Raw genomic sequence first — 18,012 nt, forward strand, 5'->3', positions numbered from 1 at the left:
TCTAGCTGGTGCAATAATGTAACCCCTCAAGCTTCTCTTTTGCCTTTATTTCAACAAAATATTAAGAAAAGCATATACATTTGAGACTTTGTATTCTTTATTTTATGCCTTATATAGTCCAAATATTATCATACTTAAGAGTGTGGGGTTTTTTTTGAGTATTTTATGAGAGACTCCGAAGTGTTTTACTTTTAAAACCACTTAAAAGTGTAAAAGCTGCTGACAGAAGGTTCCTTTATAGGTAAGAAAGCCACATGCTTGCCCTGCAAAAACCATAGGGAAATGTGAACTTTCTACCCGTGGCTGTCTCCTATGGCTATAAACAGCAGAAGAAAACATTATGGATATATTATTACCATCTCTCAACAGCAGCTAAGTCAGTCATCTCTAGCTGCTCAGCACTGTATACTTAAGATTGAAGATTCAAATTGGATAAATTCTGCTATAACTAAATTTGTTAATTTCAGAAAGTTTGAGCATAGGGTTCGAATTTTACATTACAAGATGGAAGAAATATTAGATAAATTTCATTAGACTTACTAACTCTAAGCTATTACAGGTGCATCAAAATCAGAAAAAATATTGAGTTGTTGCACCTGAGAGCCAAACAGATTTCAACAGAAATAAATTGTTCAGAGTGAAAAAGTAATGTCCAAGTGATATTAGCCCCCTCGTAGAAAGATAAATGATCTCACTTGTGCCACTGAATTTTCTCCATAATTTTTTTATTTGTGTTTATAGTTGAACGTTTTCTTCTGATACACACTTAGAAAGGAGATTCATATACATCTCAGACCTAAGTTTTCCTTCAAACACATTTGAAACTTTTTGTTTGTTCAAAAGAATTGCTGCTCTGCTTCAAATTAAACTGGTAAAATAGTAGCTCACAATATTTCTACCAATCATTTCTTCTGACTTCTGTGGCAGGAGGTGGTGATGAAGAACATAAAGGGAGTCTAACATTTCAAACTTCATTCATTACTGCTAGTATTGCTACCTGATTAGGAGAGACTTCCCTCAATACATAACAAGATAACATGATTAAAAGAAAATCTGAAACATTTTCAGGTCTCTATACCTAAATACCAAGTACAGAACCACTCTCACTCAGTGAAGTGTGCCATATGCGGTACCAAGAAAACTGCTTTGGAATTTGAAGAACTGCTTTGGAATTTGGCCTGTATTAGCCCTAAATACATAGGTGCAAGTCACTTTACATTTTTCAAGGTGCACTGTTTACCACTGTACATAAGAAATTAAGTGTTACAATTTAACTAGTACATTCTTCCTGCAACATAAATCTTTACAGGTAAATTACTGTAAAATATGCTGAAGTTCAAACATAAGCGTTACCTTTAGTGTATAAAAGATTTTGCAGAATATTGAAAGTGTTACTCATGAAACCACATTCCAAAAATGGGACAAACAAGTGTTTAATAATAATAGCTATATATGCAAAATGAATCGGTGACAAAATAAGACCAAATCAGGAGTACTTTGGAGTTTACAGGACTGGTCAAAACAGGTCATGAATCAACAACACTGAAACTCAGGTTTCTCAGCTTGAGCTGGTAACAAGGAAAGCTGATTGTAGATCTGGTCTTTAAAAGATGCACAATACTCACTTCTTCCTCTGAGATCAGAATTAATAAATGCCATAGAAAATTCCATGAGGAAATGCATTACTGTAGTACACTTACTAAACAAATGTGGGGGTTTTTTGAACAAAAAAACCCAACACCCCTTCAAGGTTAAGTGTCTATTACCTCTATTTTTAATATGACATGGAGATGTAGAAATTATAGTAGTATGCAACAGTTTAAGTTACCCTGTTTAAGACAGGAGACTGTCAACAGACATAACAATACATAGTATTTTAATTCAAATGACAACTCCTAAGAAGCTCAGCTGTAAATGTTAACAGCCAGTGTTTCTGTCAGACACAAGTCAGACACCTCTGAAGTGAGGAGTACAAGTACTGCAAAAACAATGGCCTGTAACTTGTTTAGCATCATATGAGACTAAGGGCAGAAAAATAAACATCACTTCTGGCTAGGAATTCTCATTTGACATAACCATGAAGACCATGGTTTTCTCTACTTGCAGTCTTTTGTTCCATTGCCTACAGAATTTTTTACCAATTAATTTGTGTAGCACCTGTAGCAGCATCAAGCTTCTTGCTTGCACAGCCCACAAACATCTTCCCTGGCTCAGCACCACACCAGGCCAATCCTATCATTAGATGACATGTTCTGTATGACCATGAAGATTGCTTCATAGTACACTAACACAAGGGGGCAAGTGAAGATTGCAGAATCTTAAAGCAGGAGTTCTCTCATCTATCTAACTGAATAGTGTTTTGGTTTGTGATCTTCATGTTTTTTTACAGTTAAGTTATAAGACTGTGTTTTATTTTTCCCCCCCAAAGCATTTCCCCCTTTGAGCTCCAATTCCCATATTAGTTGAAACATGTTATTTACTTCCACAAAGATGATGAGAGAACTGAAGCACCTTTCACATGAAGAAAGGCTGAGAAAGCTGGGACTCCAGCCTGGAGAAAAAAAACAAACAACTTGTGTATGTGTGATCTTACTGAAGTTTATAAATACCTGCTGATGGGGCCAGTGGAGAGTAAAGACAACACGGCCAGGCTCAGTTCTGTCCAGTGACACGACAGAAGCCAACAGGCACAAAATGAAACGCAAGAAATGCTATCTGAACAGGACAGGTTGCAGAGTCTCCATCCTTGAAGATATTCAAAACCTCACTAGATACAGTCCAAGAAATGTGCTCTGCCTGACCCTGTCTGAACTAGACTACCTCTAGAACTCTCCTTCCAACCTCAACTACTCTGATATTTTGGAATTCTTTTTCAGGACCAAAATTAATGAAGTAGCAGAGAGCACTAATAAGACTGCCCTCTTCTGCGGGGAATACAATGAGGGGGATAAAATTAAAAGTGATTTCACAGATTACAGCAAAAGCCACTACTTAACAGTCTGCATTCCCTTCTGGATCTGAAGTGCAGAGTGCTCTAGTGAATATTAGGAATGATCTGAGGTGTGCAAGCCCCTTTCCCCAAGCCTGACTCATTCTTTTTGCCTCAGGCCAGATCCCTTCTGTCAGGCTGTTGCTTCTTCCAATTTCAAGAAACAAACAAAACCCCGCAATACTTACCCAACCTGTCCCACTCCTTTCCAACCTTCCAGTTCATCAGATCTGTCCTTCCGCTGTCAGTTCTCAGCTCCAACACTGGATTTTCTTAGACATGCTCCTCTCGCTAGTTGTCTTCACTCCTATACAGCTACTAGTGTCAGATTATTTTCATACAGGCCTATCTTTTCTTTCCCTTTTATACGATTTAAGCATCTTTTTCCCCATACAGTTCCTCAGCTTAGCAGAAAATAAGCACCTGAACAGGAAAAAGCAAGCTTCCCTTTCTTACATCAGGCACAAACCTTAGGACCCCAGAGCTGCAATGTAGAGGGAGTTCCATTCAGCCATGGGCCATGGCACCGCCCATGCAAGTAAACCTCTGGAAAACACAATTGCTAATATTATTTAAGGCAAGTGAAAACCATGCAAGAAATACGACATTCTTTTCAAAGGTTTAGGAACTGAATAATTTGACCAAGCCTTCATAAGAACTCGAAGTCATCTTCTTAATTCAGACAGGAACTTTGGTTCCTCAGTTCAGCTCTGGTTCTGCAAATGCTCAAATGGTATTTTTATCACATCACTGAACTGTTCTAAGCTGCTCAGGCCACCAAGCAAGGCAGTCCAACCTTTCCCCTTCTGCTTTGTCCCACTCCCTGCCACCTCCTCCCTTATGCCAGCTCTAGGTGCTTGCACAAGGAACCAGAAGGAAGCAGTCTGTTTCACTACTCACACAAAAGACTGCACTGGCACAACGAAGTAGTTGGGAACAAACGGTTTGGCCACTAGACTTTGACAAAGCCATGCAAATCGACTTACTTGTTGCATGCTCTCAAATCTTTCTGATCAGCTCTTTAGATTCACACTTACTCATAAAAGCCTAGATGCATTAAAATACTCTATTTACAAGAGTAACAGGATGGATGGCCCTCTGCAAGCACTGTAGTCTGCAGCATGCTAACAAAAATCAGTGACATTTAAAGGGAGGAGAACAGTGGAATAAGAATGTCTTTTTTTGTTGTAACCCACAGAGTCTGGTCTTTCCAAGCATGTCCAAGTTTCAAATGGCTGAAATGCATATGCAAGTCTTTAGTATAAAGCAGTTGTAGATATGGAAATACAACACAGTGCTACTTAAAGAAACCTCAGTGAGAAAGCTCTGACTTTGAGCCAGATAGCACATTTTTTCTGAGCAGTCAACCTCATTTTGGCCACATATCTTAAGAGACCTGTAGTAGGTAAATGTAGACACAGAAGCGTTTACTTCATGGAAAGGTGCAGGCTAGCTAATACTGCATAGCTTTACTATTGAGAACTGCTCAGGTTTGAACCAAACTGGAAATGTTAGCCATCAGTAATTTCACCAGTTCAAATCCACAGCAGGGGCAGACAAGAAAAGTGGGATTTTTAACAGCACATACCCCAGGCTGAAATTCTATGCAGTCAAATAATGCAGATTTATGAATTATCATATGTTGGATTAATATTTATCTACATCATGTTTATACTTGTGCAACTACACCAGTAGCAGGCCTGTGAAGCCTGAAGTCAAAACAACCCCCCAGTGCAGATAAGCTTTTTTTTTTTGCCTTTTAAAACATCTATAAGATGTATAAACTTAAATCTATGAGCACTTACTTGAAGAAGGCATGTGCATTTTAATGGTAAAATATACCAGGGCTAATAAAATGAGATTAGCAAGTGATACTGAGTCATGATAGTGAAGAAAATAAAATCTTAAAAGGAAACACACTTTCAGATCTGGACTGTATCTAAAATTAGTGACATTTACATAACCATTAGTCTACATTTGACTCACCGCACAGTTCTTGCATGCAGCTTTTAAAAGGAAAGGAGCCCAATTAATTTCCATTCTCACTGTAGAGATTTCAATCATCTCAATGAAGGATTCCTCTGCAAGAGAAACATCTTAGTGGAAGATAAGGAAAAAAAAAAGTAAATTCACAGTCGGATACACAGTTTAAACTTCTAACCATAAAAATTGTTACCTGTCTATAGACAGTGATTTAAGAAATGAAGTGTTTAATAATTTTTGTTAAAAATTTTGGAAGACACTTTCGCTTTATGTGCTCACTTGCTAAAAACATGACAAAACATTTCCCAATTCCATTCATTAAGAACATGCTGTAAAAATGAACACAGTTTCAAGATTTTTAATAAAGAAATGCTGACATTTAAAGTAACACCATTTTTTATGTATTATATAAATAAATGCACTTACCAAGGCATTGTTAGACAGGTGTAGCTTGAGATGGCTCCTTTAATAAATTCAGCTTTCATGTAAGCCAAAGCATTCAAAATTATATACATATACATCTATTCTGTATTTACCATCAGATACTATGAAGTCCTAAATATTGTTTATGAATAGGTGAAAATATAAACAAAAGCCAAGAAAGTGTTCACAATCAATCAGCACATAAATTATAACAACAAAAAGGTATCAGGAAATACATTAAATGTTTTTTTTTCATGACTCACATGCAGAAGTGGCTAGCCTTACTTCAGCAGCACAGTTAATACTGGAGATATTTACAGTCTTAACACCAATATTTACGTGCTGCTAAAGTATGACAGACATCAGCATCACAAGATTGACTAATTCATAAGTGATATTTCTCTTCAGGATGATGAAATCCTTGTATTTTTGAGGCAGCACAATATGGCCTGCACCTTTTCAAAACCCACAAACCATTATGTGCTGCTACGTTATGCCAAGGTGTCTACCATACTGCAAGGAAATAAAAAACATATGCTGAAAGCTGAATTTTCTTATTGAACACTAGTTTTCATGTACTGACATCAGCTGTATTAATGAACTACAAAATGTTTATAAAACATTTTTCAATTGCCAAGCTGACTGTTTATTTAGTGAAGCTCTGGACTTTATTGTCAACTGTGCATAACACCTTAATGGGACACGAACAACTGTGTGTCTGATCAGAGGAACTAAAGATTATGCAGATGTTTACTTCAAAACAAAACAAAAAAGTCTGGGTTATTTTCTAACCTAACTTATCATCATCTGGAAACCTCTGATGTGAAAAAAAACCCCAACTTTCATATATAAGAGAATAAAAGCTAATTTTAAAGTAAGCTTCTGTCAAGTATCAGTCCTCAAGCAATCTGTTACCTCTGCAGGTTACCCAAGCCACAGTTTTTGAGCAGGCAGATTTACAAGTGCTTCTTAATACATTTCAGGGCAAGAAAGGTATTTTAAAAACCCACAATGATTGTTATCAAGAACAGTAACTTACCTGTTATTAAGAGCAGGAGTTTATCTGCCCCCAGCCTAGAAAGACCATTCTACTTTCCTTGAAGGGGTAGGCAAGAAACTCAAGAGCTCACATCCCTGTCAGGTATCCTCCTCTTACAAAGTGTGCCTGCATTTTAAGTGTGTACAGGACTTTTACTGGTTCCCTAAAAAGTTGAATTATGCTTTCTTTAATGTTTTTATACCAAATTATTAAGACAAAAGCTACTTATACAGAACAGACCCAAGCACTCCATTCCATTTTAACGAGCCTTCTAGTCAGTTCATGATAAAAAAGAAGTAATTCTGTAAATTAACAGGGCTGTCTGTAAGCACAAAAAAAGTTTGGCAGGTCACAAAGGGGGAAAGTTTGGTGAGTTTTTGTTTTCTTCCTTCCTATTTTTGCTCCTACAATAATACAGCAGGACGACCTCTGCTAGAAGGGTCTGTTGCTACAAATGTGCCAATTAAAGTGAGGTTTTCCAGTTTCAGTTTACATGTAGCTGCAGCAACACTTAGGTTTTTATATAGCTATCTAGGTACAAACCCTACAAAAAAAGCCATTTCCAGTATATTTTATACACACAGAGCTAAATTTACCTTTTTTTCCCCCCTCCTATTTATGTTTGTTTGGTTTTTAAATCAGACAGCTAAAACAGGCAAACTAGATTATATAGGCACAACTCATCCAGTATCTTGGTGAAGTAAAACCTGAATGCAAAGTCAAAATAAACCTAACTGTAAAGGTTATGCTGTGACAGTTGGTCACCCCCTGAAGAAACTGTGCTAGGCATAATCCAAGAGAGGAAGAGAGAAAGAAAAAACATCCACTATATATACATAGTGTGGAAGGCAAAGGTTAAGAAAAAGATAGATGCAAGCAAAAGTGCTAGCCTGCAGTAAAGTTTCCTTTAATGTTTCTGGGAAAATACTATGAAAGATACTCTCCAGCAAGACAGAATACTGCTTCTTATTTGTAGATTTACCATAAAGATTGAAAGGCAATTATTTAAATGAGAGCTACAACATTTAGTACCTTTGGAAGTACACTTCTCATTTGTACGTTCAGGCCAAATTCTTCATTTGTGAACTATGTGTGTTTAACTAGATACTGCTGTCTCAATTGCATTGTTGTTTTTAGCTTCTAGCTTAAGCATGGAGCTTTTTTTCTGTTGCAGAAGTAAATCACTCTAAAATTAAACTACACACACCACGAAATGAAGACTTGACAGAACTATTACGCTATTTTCTGCAGAAAGTACATTAGTAAGAGAGCTTGCAGGTAATTCATGCACACAACCCCAACATGAACACAAAACCTCACATGCATTACAGGATTGGGGTGTGTGTGTGGTTTTGGTTGTTGATTTTTTTTTTTTTTTTAAACTTTACTACCAAAACTGCCCCTAAACTAAACAAACAAAATCAAACAGAACACAACTGTATATTTTCTATGTTGCTATTAAAAATAATTTTATCTGTAAGGAGAATATGCCAGTTTTCACATAAAATTGAAGACCTATGTGAGAGAAGGGGTTGAAGAACAGGAAAAGGATGAAAGGAGGAAGTCCAAGATAAAAACAATAGTAATAGCTAAGCCAGAAATCTACTGAAATCCAGAAGTGTCTGCACAAAACTTTGTATCTCTATGTTTTAGTCATAAAGCTAATACAGTCATGCTATCAAGAGTGCTTCTCCTACCTTTATCATTGTGTTTTAAGATGGGGTCTGTGGGTGGAAGACAGACAGAGGAGACCTCAGCAAAAGCTGGGAATCATGTATGCAGGCAGCTCCGTTAGATCCCCCCAAGCCCCTGGAAGCGAGAGCTCCGCTAAGAAAGATGCAAGGATTCTGAAGATGCAGAACTGAAATTCCATAGAAGCAGGCTCTCTACACACACAGAGAAGTCAGGAATGCTGTCATAAAAAAACAATTAAAGCTGTTGTTTGTTTTTTTGTGGGTTTTTTTTTAAATAAAAAGAAAAAGGGTGTGTGCTTTTGTGATTGGGGTGTTCCCAATCAAGGAAGGAGCATTTCCTTGATTTCAGTATTTTTTAGTTGACTTATCAAAGACCAAGTCTAATATAAAATATGTTCAGGTTTTATTGGTTTATGGTTAAGAGTTTATGACAACACCAAGCCCAACTCAATCTCTTTCTAACCCCATGAAAACCAGCTACAAGTGAACTTCTGGCTACTCTAACTATTAAGAAGCTCCTTAAATGCTACTATAACTACTAATAAGCTCCTTAAATTCTAAGTAACATACTGTATCCAAGAAGGTACCACTAGCCAGCAATCTGACAGTTCAGTGATTTGGAGTAAAACGTATCAAGGCCTTTCTATTAAGTAACGCATTTTGTCTTGGATGCCCAAGAACATAAGATTAAACATTCACCTTGTGCCTTTTTCCTCATTCAACAAAAGCACTCTCTTGATACTTCTTGCCAAAACACCTTCCTCATTGAGTGTTACACACCATTTTGCACACAACCATATTCCATTGCTTGTTTTACGTACTTATCAATGCAAAGCAACACAGATACACTACGAAAGCAAAGCTGCCGCTTTCACTGTTCATTGTGACCCTTTCTCAACTTTATTTCAGTTTAGACATCTGAAGGTGAAAGACACTGAAAGACTCTTTAAGTCTAGAGCATTACACTATTTGTCCACCAGTGCTGCTCTGCCCCATAGCACAGACATCAGAAAGTACATCTCCATATCTCAGTTTAGCTTTGGTTCAAACAAGAAATGAGACAGGGTTTACACTCAGATGGCACAGTTTTGACAAGTGTGTCCTGTTCTGTGCATTCCAGGAAGAGAGTAACTTACTCATATGGTAGACAGGACATTTTGCAGCGACAGCTTTCTTGACAACTGCTGGTTCACCATCCAATAGGAATAAACACACTAACAGTTCACCTCTTGCTGCAAATATTTTTTTTCCCCCACTAAATTCATCTGGACAAAAGAGAATTAAGAGATAGTATCATTTCACTATTAAGAAATCTAAACAATTCTATTCTCAAACATCAAAATTGTAAGATCTGTAGCTGTATTTTTGATAATACACTGCTTACTTCCCCACCCCCACCAGTTTAAACAATAGTAGTTTCACTTCATTTTTGTCATATGCTTACTCAACGCTGTAATATTTATACTGCCAACACACTGGAATTTATAACTTGCTCATTCTTAAAACTTACATTTAGAAGTACAGTCTTTTACTCCTGCCTTCTTGTTGCTTCTGTTAAGGAACCCTCATTCTTCCTAATTCTCAGTGTCAGCAGTCTTTAAAGTGATGTGCACATATTTTAAAAAGGAGAAAAGAGTTGAGTGAAATATTCCAAGGTATTACTTTAAAGGTATCAGTTTACTTGGCTACTATTGCATTACTATTTTGTTCAGATATAACCTATGATACTCAGTTAATTCACTTAACTTATTTGAGGCTACTTTGTGGTCATAGAGGAAGAAGAATTAAGAGAATAAACTATACACCCTAAAAAATATTCTCCTGAAATAACAGTAAGATTTTGAACTCATGTTTAAGACTGCAATTCTAAAAAACAATCTGTCTCTAACCTAGTAATTCTGTGCTAGGTTTGGTGTTTTGGGTTTTTGTTGTTGTTGCTGACTTGTGGTTGTTTTTTGTTTTGTTTTGTTTTTTTTAAATGAAATGACTGTAATCCAGCAATAAATTAGCCCCACTTCACCTCAAAAACCAGTCATTCAGGATTGAGCTTATGCACAGTCTCCATGTATAAGAGATCTTCCCATACCTCCTACCAAGCAGCTGAACATTTCTAAGACTATTATCAATTTGTGTTAAAAAGTCACAATTAATGCTTTGGATAATTTTCTGAACAGAAAGATGAGTATTCGAACAGAGATAACTAGCACTAATCTGGAGTTTTGGTTGTAAATTATGGGTAAGCTTGAGTGTAGAAGTTTTGTTTAAAAAGGGATTGTCTGTTAACTATTTCCCAATCATGTCAACAATTTTCCCCATATAACCAGGGCAAAAGACTGGGGAAACTACAGAAGTTGTTTGCAATGTAAAATATTAATAATGAAAGTTAAGCAGGTAACTGTTGATTACTGAAATCTACTGTTACTAAATTTGGAGAATCTATCTCATGTGTCCAGCCACCTCTCTCAGGAACATGGACAAACATATTTAGATTAGCTGGAGAACTCGTACAAAAGATAAACATAAAATAACAAAGCCAGCTAAAAATAAAACCCAGGAAGTAGAACCATTAAAAAATTCAGAAGTATAAAAATACCTGGAAATTTGGAAGTGCAGTTATGGCCTACCGGCATAAAATTCAATTTTTACATCCTTTTTGCTTTATCTCAGCACTCTAACCACTGCTTATACTAGCCTGACTCACATATTCAGTTGTATGAGCTGCACTTTGGTTTTTTTTTTTTTCCCTCTCCTCCCCATTGCAGTCATGAAAACAAACCAAAGTGAAGACAGTCATTTGGTACTGCAATATTGATGCTTCTATTGGAGTGATGAATAGCAACCAAAATGCAGTGGATTTGTGTGGAAGGCAAAATACTAAAAGGTAGCAAGTTCTAGCCTGAACAAATAAAGGATGTCAAACAGTTTTTCTAGCTTGCTAGCTAAAAAAGCAGAACTAAAGGAAGCTGATACAACACAGAAATATTATCAATGTATATTTTAGTATATCATCAGTATATTTAATATCAACTCTAGCTTAAAAATAAAATTGAATAAGACTAACTCCTCCCACCTCTTTTCCCAGCTTCTAAAGAGTGTTTTGTCAGATGTTGATGCATTAACTAGACTGCTAAATGAAATACTTTACAGGGAACTTGTGAAGTGTAACAAGCTCTGGGGTTCTAACAGAGTTTATAAAATTTCTGTTTCAGAAAAGCGTTCCAGAACCCTCTCAATTGCGCCGGTATAGCTTGCACACAACTTTTAAAAATCTGTCTTCCCCGCACCTCTGGCACACACACAGGAAGAAAACTGTGTGAACACTTTCAATCTGTACCAGCATTCTTTCTGCTTGAAAGGACACATACAAAATTAAGAAAAACGAATAAGCTATTTTCTAAGTTCTATGAAGTAAGTATTATATTTCATTGTAGCCTTCACTAAAATGTGCCTTTCCCTCAATTTTACCACAAAAAAATATTAATACTCAGTCTAGTGGATCTACCAAAAAGAAAGCCAGGTCTGCCTTAAAATACAACTACAATTTCTATATTATTATTTTTTTAAAAATTCTGTAACACCTTTTCAGATTAAAAACCTAAAAAGATAAAGATACATTTTTTCAAGTTCTCCAATAAACAAATCCTTAGATTATTACACCATTACCTTCAAAAAAGATTATCCTGTGATTATAGTTCAAGTTTACAAAACCTGAAGTATACAGAATCATTGCTGGTAAATGAGAAAATGGAACAACCTTTCTCCAAATGATACCACCACACAATACAAACCAGCTATATAATGGAAAGTTATTAAGATAGGGAAACAGGTTCCCCTCTTAAATATATCATTCTTAAAAAATATAAATAAAAATATTCAAAACATACCAGCCAAGTATTAGTTTTCTGTTCTTTACATTCATTTCTAGCTTTTTAAGCGATTTTTAAAAAGAAAAAAAAAAATGTTAGTTTTATTAAGTTCAGAAGACTTGCTCATTTAGCCCAGGAAGCAGTCACAGACCTAGTGTAAAATTTTATGCTCTCCTAAGCTGGCACCCAGTCTTTTAAGGAAGAAAGCCATGCTATTGCTGTTTAAATCTTCTAACTCTATAACGTATTGCAAAGCATTTCTTGTTCTTACACAGTACTTTAATACTCAGGTAGTATTTTGCAGGAACCCTGGTGGCCTGTGCACAGGATCAGTTTCCAAAGTACTGCTGGGGAAGTGGAAAATACATTAGTCAGCGTTAACCAGACTGCCTTCCTAGTTGTTATCTTATCTGAATTTGGTAAATAATAATAAATCATAGGACAATAATACAGCAATATATTAAAAAATAATTTGGCCTGATATGTAAATAATACTACTTGCACTACACAAACCCACAAATCTTACATTTTGATTTTGTTACATCTCAGCACCGTATAGAATTATAATGCCTAAAGACAAAAACCAGGCCCATAGCTCAGAATGCAATCCCACTTGTGAAGGGCTAAATTTGCTGCACGTTTGCTTCCAAAGATTTAGGGTCAGAGTGACAATGCTATAAAATAAGGGTCAAAGCACAAAAAGACCAAGGCCACAGAACAAAGAGCTTTTCGTGTCCTGAAAGAAGTTGCTTTTTGTAAGCCTGCCTTCTGGCTCAGACAGTAAATTTGTCTTTTCCTTGACATCATCCCTACATGACTTCTATAAAATGCCAGACAACTGTATGGCTTAGGAAAGGTGAAACAACTGCTAGCAGAAATCAAGTCAACTGTTAAGGGAATGCACTAGTTAATCCACTGTTAAGAGCAGAGCAACACCTCCTAGTAATTGCTGTAGCTTTTCCAATCCTTAGCTGTATTTCTACAACTTCATTATTTAATTAGTTGCTTCAGCAGAAGTTTCAGGTGTCCTTAACACCTTTATGGTGTAGATTCCTAGTCACATTATCTACTTTGATTATTGTTTATTCAACGGTAGCTGAGGAAATATGCAGGAGCAGCAACTCAGAAGGCTGCTTTAATCCTCTCCCTACCCCTCTGTGAAATATTAATAGAAAAGATACCATCTAACACAGACGTGTATACTCCCTTTCCAAAATGTTTATGGGTTAGTTCTCCGTTTCCCCATCAGTGAGATCCACTACTCACAGAATGGAGGTAATGCAAAATAAAACAGTGTTTTCTAGGGCTGACACAGATTGCTAAGCAGTGAAGTTCATTTTTCCAGCTAGAAAATGAATTTCACTTAGGATATGCTTTTTCAAAACAACAACAATAGCTCTGCCAAATGAAAGGAACTTTATCCACTGGAGGGGGGGGTGGGGGGAACCCAACCCATAAGGATGCAGAGTGCCTCTTATGGCTTTATATTAAGCTAGATTTTCAATATTTCACTAGCAAGCTTAAAGTAAAACCATGTTGAATTAACTAGAAGTTAATATACGAAGAGAGATTTATAATCCAATACCTAAAGCACAGAAGTAGTCAAAAAAACCCCAAAATCAAAATTGTACTCTCAGCCCTAACACACTGTCTAGTAAATATCCACAAATCAAAACCAAGACGCTAATCTCTGAACCAGTAGTATTTGACTTTTTTTTTCTTTTTAAATAAAAGGCTAGTTGACAGTATGTTCTTTAAGCGACTATCAGTATTGCAAGAAATTTCTCTCCATCGTAACCCAAACCTACATGAAAGAATAGGACTTATCACCAAGTTCATTATCTTTTTTAGCAGCTCTAAAAGCATAACATTTTGAAAATCAGACCTTCCTTACTTCCAAGTAATTATTTTTCACTGCATAACAGATGGCTTCTGCCTTAAAAAAAAATTAAATATGGTAATTTTGAACTGTCCTACTAACTTACTTAAAAGCTGGAACTGGAGATTCAGATATGTGGAATTAGGTTAAAATTTTAAAAAACTTACCTTTCAACTGTGGAGATCTACAATAGTTTTTGAGTTTCAGTGGCAGCAAAACGAAGTTTTACATTTTCAAAAGGAAGCAGATTCCTTCGCTTTTACTCTGCAGGAAGTTATAACATATCTGATTCCTATTTTAAACATTAAATGTAGCATTTAAGAACAGTATTTGGTTTTTTTCTTTCTAAACATTTAATATAATCGAAAAATATCTTATTATAGGAAAAGCCTAGTGTAACATGTGAAAGGCCTACTCCAATCATCCTACACTTTCTGAAAGAAATGATCACTTCTCATCTCTCAAGAAGCACTGGTGCAAGTATACTGATTTTCCTTGTGGTGAATAGCAGCCCACAAGTTAAGGAACTGATGCAAACTGGCAGATTTCCCCTTCTAATTTTGAGTCATATGCGTCATCTTTTTGTCAAAAGCTGGGAAGAAAAAGAGTCTCTCTTCCAGCCTGCCACATGAAACCACCTGCTTAAAGACAGAACAGACCAATACTGCAATATTGGTCTGCACACTGCTTGTACTTACACATTTTTTCTTGCTTTGTTCAAATAAACAAAATTCTGAAGACAGCCTTAACACTAACTTAACAACAAAATTTATCTCTTTGATTTAGGGCAAGAAATCAAGCTGGTAAAAAATAAAAAAAGGAGACCAGTCATGTTTGCATGAAAATGCTTATTCTTAAATTGGTAGTGTCTTAACCTGCAAAAGGCTAAAGATTCAGTTCCTTAAAAGCTTACATGTATGCTTGAGTAATGCAGCTAGATTTGGTAAAAGTATTTGCATTCTCAAAATGAAGAGTTGATGCCTGTGATTAAGACCTCTTTATCACTGTACCTGATTATCACTAATTTCTCAGCATGTACCCCACCTCAAACCAAAAACCTACCCAGAGAATCTAACAACTTCAGTGGTTAAATTCCACGTCCCCCCCTTTTTTTTTTAATTCATTTTGAAAAATAAGAGATGAGAAAACTATTTTCTTCCTTCACAGATTCATCAAGGTCAGTCATTGTTGGACTATATACTGTGCGATGACAGAATCTCTCTTCCAAAGGCTCCAGTACCAATTAAGGTTGGGCACATCACTGCCAGCAGATTACATATTTTCAAATTGCACTGGAGTTGCTGATCAGACCTGCAGAAAACAGGTGTAAATGTTTACTGTAACAATGCACTGTAGTATTTCTATTGATTTGTGGCACTGCCAGAATGACTGTAAGTATTCTTTATAAAAAAAAACGCACTTGAGAGCAGTTAAAGCAAGAATAAGTTTCAGGCATCTATAGTAAGTTGTGCAAAAGAATGCAAAGATAATACTACTTGAAAAACTGGTACTGAGTGTTGGAACAATCATCCCATTTTAATCTTAGGTTAGCTTTTTTTATATAAGCTACACATAACGATAATAGATTATATATATTGGTATATAAAATGAGAGAGAGGTATAAACATACACACACTTATAAAATGCTGTTGTGTTGAAATCTTTACTGTGGCACAAGCATTTGCATGGCCGGGTGCATACATTTCAATATAATGAGAGAATTTGCATTGCTAAAATAAGAATTCTTGAGCGCTTTTCAAGAACCACGACATCACCATTTGCATTAGAGGTTATTATTTACAAGCATTCAAGATGTTCTGTAAATCTATGATGAACATTGCAACTATGAAAACTGTAATTTATTATGTAATGCACTGTTACATAAATTGTTTTAAGTTTTGCACAATATACAAAGATTATCTCTTTTCCTCAGTTAAATATAGCACTGACTGCCCCTTTTCACATATTGTATTTTCCTTGATAAAATTATGGACACAAAGTACCTGTCTGATGCCCTACCCTATTTGTGGTGTGATTTGGTTTTTTTAACGAAATGTATTATTTATACTGTCTCATTAATTTGCATAAATTTGTAGTATTTTGTAAGAAATCTGTAAGAATGTATTTTACTCACCATATATTCCATTTTCCTTGATACTTAACAAAAGGCATTTAAGTTTCAGTGCAACATTATCTTACCTCCCAAACCCCAGTACCTTTCAGACAAAGGGTTCGATGTAGCACACGAGAGCAAATTAAAAACAAACAAAACCCACCACTGAATAAGTTACACCTTTCTGACAGTAGCAAGAGTGAGCAAGGTAAGACACTGTGGAAGATGCATCTTAACCTCTAATTCAGCCAAGTGTAAGAACTGGCTTATCTTCCTTCTCATGCAGCAGAGCACTCAAGGATATGAAAAGCGAACTAAAGAAATGATTTCGTAGAGTAATCACAAAGACCAGCTTTGGCCTGGGGGAGACCCTGGGAAAGTGTCCATAGGCTCCCTCTTTTTCAGAGGGCCACAGCACATGTAGCTGTTCTGGGGTAAGCTATTGCTTTGAATTGCCCTCTAGCGTTAGCTTTCATGAATTCCTACTTCAATGACAAATTTTGTTCAGGTTTTTATATAATGGAAATTGGGTCAGCAATATAAGTTATATTAATCTAAACATACAACAAACAAACAAAAATTAACAGCACTTCCAATGATCATTTTCAGGTCTGACGACTGTGAGGTTGACAAATTAAGTATTACCAAAAATGTACAAAAAAACCACTCAACACACACCAAAAAGAAATCCATATACATGAACAGAAAAAAAAAAGTCAAGGACAATAAATTTAAGAGATAGCCTAAGAACATTCTTATATTTTACATTTCCATTAGTTTCTTATGTGGTTTCATAAAAATATCAGTTTCTGAAACAAACACTCAATATCCACAGCTAAATGTACTGTAACTACAGTGTCATAGCTGGGATCAAAACCTTAGAGTTGCTGGTAGAAAAACAGAAAACAGTCTAGCAGTACTCATACCCTGGAAGGAATTATTTTCTCACTGCTAATTCAAGAGTCTCCTAGTTACACTCTAAACCTAGATGCAAAACAGGCACGATGCAAATGAAAATCCAGATTTTGAACCTGGTAATTCCAGATAGAAAAGTGCAAGCATTTCCCTGTAAGCTTATTTCAAACCATATTTTATCTACCCTTGAATTGATTAGAGAGGCCATGAATTTAGGACTTACATATGTATGTAGATAACTTGCATTTCATACAGCCTGTGGATTTCCACATACATAGCATTAAAAATGAGCATATGACCCTTTGTTTAAAAAAAAACAACCCTCTGGTCATACAGAACTAGAGTCCCTAGCACCAATGTTCACTCTGCCTGAGAACTGAAACATATTGTTAAGAGTGAGGTGATAAAACAGATGAAGAAAAATACACATTTAACTGCTTCTTCTACAACTCCTGTGCTTGGCATTAAAAGCATCATTCTCTCTTCTCCTGAGGAGCTGGGAAAAAAAATGTTTCTATTTTGTGGAACATGAGGACAGGGTAACCAGTCCATAACCATTCTTTTTGACAAGGAGGGGTTTTCCCCCCGCCCCCCGGTGCAAGATACTGACACAAGTGTGACAGTATCAACAGAGAACTCTGTTCTGCAATAGACTTTTGAATATGTATTTTGATTTAGAGATAGACTTTCTCATAAGAGCCAATTACAACATTCCACAACAGATGGAGCATCCTCCTTTTCTAATTCTTGATCTTGACTAAAATATGGACTAGCTTGTAACAGGAGGAAGCAAAGTGTTTTCAGAATTACTAAAGTGGTAACACACTTAAGACCACAGTATCTACCCATTCTACCAAAAGAAAATTTTGCCTCTAAACATAGAAATTCTAAATCAAATGTTCTGATTTATCAGATCCACTGGGAGTCCTGTCTAACTTTAAAAGTGACTTATATTATGCTGTATCTGGTTTGAAGTAGGAAATTCTTAGTTAAAATTAGGATGATCATAATCATGTTCATAATTACAACACTTTCAAAACGTTTATGTTAACTTTTCTGTTAATACTTAAATCCATTTCCTTCTGTGGGGAGAGGAGGAATTAAAAAAAAA

General features: G+C 36.0%; 1 long non-coding RNA gene across 7 annotated transcripts in view; it reads right to left on the reverse strand.

The window, feature by feature from the left end:
- Positions 1-708: 708 nt before the first annotated feature.
- LOC106112677 (uncharacterized) overlaps positions 709-18,012 on the reverse strand; it is a 79,544-nt gene continuing 62,240 nt past the window's right edge. Inside the window, exons 4-7 of one of the 7 annotated variants that reach the window (XR_008747110.1) lie at positions 12,266-15,184; positions 9,639-9,723; positions 9,265-9,393; positions 709-5,070 (exon numbers count right to left, since the gene is read on the reverse strand). This is a non-coding gene — a long non-coding RNA (uncharacterized LOC106112677). Of the gene's footprint in view, positions 5,071-9,264; positions 15,185-18,012 lie in introns of all 7 variants that reach the window. The other 6 variants (XR_008747111.1, XR_008747108.1, XR_008747107.1 and 3 more) reach the window with 6 other exon arrangements.

This window comes from Falco peregrinus, chromosome 4, assembly GCF_023634155.1.
Source record: "Falco peregrinus isolate bFalPer1 chromosome 4, bFalPer1.pri, whole genome shotgun sequence".
NCBI classification, from domain to species: Eukaryota; Metazoa; Chordata; class Aves; order Falconiformes; family Falconidae; genus Falco; species Falco peregrinus.